The sequence below is a fragment of the Oryx dammah genome, unplaced genomic scaffold (genome assembly GCF_014754425.2).
Source record: "Oryx dammah isolate SB20612 unplaced genomic scaffold, SCBI_Odam_1.1 HiC_scaffold_26, whole genome shotgun sequence".
Classification (NCBI taxonomy): domain Eukaryota; kingdom Metazoa; phylum Chordata; class Mammalia; order Artiodactyla; family Bovidae; genus Oryx; species Oryx dammah.
In genome coordinates this window covers 74,523,976-74,529,446 of record NW_024070210.1, presented here as the reverse complement: position 1 = coordinate 74,529,446, position 5,471 = coordinate 74,523,976, and the positions used below count along the sequence as shown (strand labels likewise).

General features: G+C 36.3%; 1 pseudogene; it reads right to left on the bottom strand.

Annotated features, from left to right (window-relative positions):
* Positions 1–5,267: 5,267 nt before the first annotated feature.
* The window catches only part of LOC120853284, a 676-nt pseudogene continuing 472 nt past the window's right edge, over positions 5,268–5,471 (bottom strand).

The window sequence follows — 5,471 nt, the reverse complement described above, 5'->3', positions numbered from 1 at the left end:
TTATTCTATTGCTATTTTCCCCTTCAGATCTTTCTATATATGCCATATGCTTCTAGGTTTTCTGATGTAGGATACATATAGAACTATATTTGTTATATCCTCTTAATGAACTGACTCCTTAATTATAACAGCCTTCTTTATTGTGACAGTTTTTTTTTAATTTTAAGTCTATTTTGTCTGATATAAGATTAGCCCCCTCCTGTGATGTTTTGGTTATACTTTTAAGGACTATGTTTTTCCACTCCTCACTTTCAACCTATGTTGTGTCCTCAAAGCTCAAATGAGTCACCTATAGCAGCACAGAGTTGTATCTTGTTTTATATCCATTCAGTCACTCTATATCTTTTAATTGAAGAATTTAATCCATTTACATATAAAGTAGTTGTAGCTAAGTGAGGATTTATCAGGGCTTCCCTGGTGGCTCAGTAGTAAAGAATCTGCCTGCAATGCAGGAGATACAGGAGACTCGGGTAAAATCTATGGGTCAGGAAGATCTCCTGGAGGGGGAAATGGCAACCCACTCCAGAATTCTTGCCTGGAGAATCCCATAGACAGAGGAGAGTGGGCTATGGTCCATAGGGTTGCAAAGAGTCAGACATGACTGAAGTGAATGAGCACGCATGCACAAGGACTTATTATTGCCTTTTTTTTCCACTTTTTCTGACTGTTTTGTAGTTCCTTTGCTTCCTCTTCTACTATGTTCCTTTGTGATTTGATCTCTTTTGTAGCAGTGTGGTTTGATTCTTTTCTCTTCATACTTTGTGTATCAACTACAGTTTTTGTTTTTGTTTTTTTAAATCTCTGTTTACTATGAGGCTTTGGAGAAGGAAATGGCGACCCACTCCAATATTCTTGCCTGGAAAATCCCATAGACAGAGTCTAGTAGGCTACAATCCATGGGGTCACAAAGAGTTGGACACGACTGAGCAACTAAACCACCACTATGAGGCTTTCAAAACACATCTTACAGTCGTAACAGTCTATTTTAAGTTGATGACAACTTTGATTACATACAAAAGTTCTTCATTTTTACTTCCACCTCCCATCTGACACACTTTATGTTATCAGTTTCACAAATCTTTTTATATTAAGAGTATCCATTAAGTTACTATAGTTAGTTATATTTATTGCTTTCACCTTTTAATTTTTATGATAGAGTTGAAAATTATTTATGCATCACCATTACAGTATTAGCATATTCTGTACTGGACTATATATTTACTTTTACCAGTGAGTTTTACACTTTCACATTTTTCATCTTCAATTATTCCTTTGTTTTACCTTAAAGAACTCTCTTTAGCATTTCTTGTAAGGCAAATCTAGTGATGATGAACTCTCTCTACTTTATCTGAGATAGTCTATCTCTTCATTTTTGAAGGACAGCATTCAAAGTTCTCTTTTTGTCCTTGACATTTAACAAGATGCTTCTAATGTAAACCTTAGTGTAAATCTTTTTACTTTTAACCTATCTGTATCCCTTTGGGTCCCATGATTCTAGATGTCCATTTTCTTCCACACATTTGGGAAGTTTTCAGCCATTATTTATCTAAATATGCTTTCTGCCCCTTCTTCTTTCTACTCCTGCTGGGTATCTCACAATGTTATGTTGCTTCTTCTGGTGTAGTCTCATGGTCCATTTGGCTTTCTTCACTCTTTTTATTCTTTTAATTTTTGTTTCTCTGTCAGAATAAGTTCAAATGACCTATTTTCAAATTTACTGATTCTTTTCTCTGCTTGATCAGATCTGTGTTTGAACCTCTCTAGGAATTTTTCCACTTAGTTACTGTATTCTTTAGCACCCATATTTCTGTTTGGTCCTTTTGTCTATTACATCTATCTCTGTTGATATTCTATTTAAGTATTGCTTTCTCAATTTCATTTGGTTGTCCACCATGTTCTCTTGGAGTTCACTGAGTTTATTTAGGATGATTATTTTGAATTCTTTGTCAGCAATTCACAAATATCCATTTCTTTTAGATGAGTTAGAAGTTTGTTTTATTCCATGAATCATGATTCTTTATGTTTCCTTGTAAATTCACTTTGTTATTTAACCATTTGAAGAAGCAGCTTTCTCTCCCAGGCTTTATGGGCTTGTTTCAACTAGCCCATAGAGTCAGAAGCACTCAGTATGAAGATAGAGACCAATTCCTTGGAGTGTGTGCTTTAAGCTTGAGGACAACATTCCCATTATTTCCTGCCTAGTCCCCATGGAGGAAAAGCCACAGTTTTCTGTTTTTTCCCAATTTCACAGAACAATGCCAGCTGTTGGAGGACATTCACCCCTTTTCTTTTTTATTAGCTGGTCCAAAAGACTGAGCTCTTCCAGTATCTTAGCACTTCAGTTCAGTTCAGTTCAGTCACTCAGTCGTGTCTGACTCTCTGCAACCCCATGAATCGCAGCACGCCATGCCTCCCTGTCCATCACCATCTCCCGGAGTTCACTCAGACTCACATCCATTGAGTCCGTGATGCCATCCAGCCATCTCATCCTTGGTCGTCCCCTTCTCCTCCCACCCCCAATCCCTCCCAGCATCAGAGTTTTTCCCAATGAGTCAACTCTTCTCATGAGGTGGCCAAAGTACTGGAGTTTCAGCTTTACCATCATTCCTTCCAAAGAAATCCCAGGGCTGATCTCCTTCAAAATGGACTGGTTGGATCTCCTTGCAGTCCAAGGGACTCTCAGGAGTCTTCTCCAACACCACAGTTCAAAAGCATCAATTCTTCGGTGCTCAGCCTTCTTCACAGTCCAACTCTCACATCCATACATGACTACAGGAAAAACCATAGCCTTGACTAGATGGACCTTAGTTGGCAAAGTAATGTCTCTGCTTTTGAATATGCTATCTAGGTTGGTCATAACTTTTCTTCCAAGGAGTAAGCGTCTTTTAATTTTGTGGCTGCAGTCACCATCTGCAGTGATTCTGGAGCCCAAAAAAATAAAGTCTGAGCAAAATAGATATTCAGTTCAGTTTAGTCACTCAGTCGTGTCCGACTCTTTGCAACCCCATGGACTGCAGCATGCCAGGTCTCCCTGTCCATCACCAACTCCTGGAGTTTACTCAGTGTCCATTGAGTTAGTGATGCCATCCATCTCATCCTCTGTTGTTTGCTTCACCCAGAAGACAATCTGAATTTTGAAGAATTAGGCTCCCTTTGCTTTCTTTCCTCCTCCCTGGAGTAAAAATTTCAGTTCTGTGTTTATCCCCAGTCTCACAGGGCAGCACTAGCTGTAACTGAATGTCCTCCCCTTTCTTAGGTTTTGAGCTGTCCCAAAAGACCAGGCTCTGTAGGTTGTTCAGCACTCAATATGAGGAAAGATAGGAACCTGCTGTCCTATGCACCATAAGACAAGTCTCCACAAATTTAAAAATATTCAAATCATGCAAACTAGGTTACTGACTAAAAGGCAAATAAATTAAAGTCAATAATGGAATGATATCTGGAAATTTTCCATGGCAATTATATCTCATGTGTTTCAAATTAAAAATTAGAAAGTATTTTGAACTGAATGACAGGAAACAAGATATGTAAAAAATTATGTGAAACAGTTAAAACAGTGGCCTAGAGGGAAATTAGGATAATTAAAATCTTATATTAGAAAAGAAGAAAGGTCTTATTATGAATAACTATGGTTTCCCCCTAAACTAGAAAAATAAAGGAGAATATAAACAATAAAAATGAAAATAAAAGAGAAAATGAAACAATAGAGAAAAATCAATGAAATAAAAATGGGAGAACATCAAGAAAGCTGAAAAACTTCTAGTCATGCTGATAAGATAAAAAAGAGGAAAGACAATTTTTTTTTATTTTTATTTTTACTTTATTTTGCTTTACAATACTGTATTGGTTTTGCCATACATTGACATGAATCAGCCATGGATGTACATGAGTTCCCCATCCTGAACCCTTCTCCCACCTCCCACCCCATATCGTCTCTCTGGATGATCCCCGTGCACCAGCCCCAAGCATACTGTATCCTGTATCGAACATAGACTGGCGATTCATCTCTTACATGATAGTATACATGTTTAATTTTTATTTTTACTTTATTTTGCTTTACAATACTGTAGTGGTTTTGCCATACATTGACATGACTCCGCCACGGGTGTACATGAGTTCCCAATCCTGAACCCCCCTCCTACCTCCCACCCCATATCATCTCTCTGGATCATCCCGGTGCCCCAGCCCCAAGCATCCTGTATTCTGTATCGAACATAGACTGGCGATTCGTTTCTTACATGATAGTATACATGTTTCAATGCCATTCTCCCAAATCATCCCACCCTCTCCCTCTCCCACAGAGTCCAAAAGTCCGTTCTATACATTTGTGTCTCTTTTGCTGTCTTGCATACAATTTAGAAAACATTTTTTAAAAAAAAGAAATAAAGATACAAGCTACCAATATATACAGTGAGAGAAAAAAACATTGCAAATCTTACAGATATTTTAATTAGATAATAAGGAAATATTACAAAGAACTTATTCCAAAAAAAAATCTGAAAACACAGATGAATGTAAAAGTTTCTTAGAAGACACAAACTACCAAAAATCAAATTTCTAGTTGAAAACATTTCTGCAGAGAAAACTCCTAGCCCAAATGACTTCATTGGGTAAATTCTATAAAATATTTTTAAGAAAAAAAAATCATATCAACAAGGCATCTAAAAAAACCTACAACTGGCATCATATTTAATGATGTCCAATGCAACCACTTTTATTTAACACTGTACCATTTGACTTTTCTAAGTGTAATAAGGCAAAAAAAATGAATAAATTAAATCCACACCAAAATAAAAGATGAAAAATGTCTTTATTTGCTAACAAAATGAACATCTATGAAGAAAATCCTGCTTAATCTGTACAAAACTAATAGAAGTAATGTTTTGCAAATGTGCAGGACGTAATGTTAATAAACAAAAGTCTGTTGTGTTTCTATATATTAACAACAAATAATTCTACATTAAACCCCAAAAGTACAATTTATAACCATATCAAAAATATGGAAACTTTAGGATGAATCTCAAAATAAGATATACAAGTTTTACTCACCAAAATCTGAAAACACTGCTGAAAGTAATTAAGTGGGACTTACATAGATACAGAGGTATAGTGTTTAATGGCTACCAGGAACAAATACATTTATTTACTTATTTACAGATCTGACAACACTCAAAGCAAAATTTGATGCTGCAATTTCCTGATCTAAAATACCAAAGACAGAAGCATAAAGCTACTTTATGGTTAGTGAGAAGACTTTATCACATCATTTATGAAATCGTCCCATAAATCACTAGCTGTTTGCATACTCTCTTCATTGCTACCTTCATCTCTTTATTCCTGAATGTGTAAATAACTGGATTCAAGAAAGGAGTGACAACCGCATCAAAAATAGCAAGAAACTTGTCCATTTGGGAATTGGGGTGTGGCCATGTATAGACAAACATGGTTGGACCAAAGAACAAAATAACCAC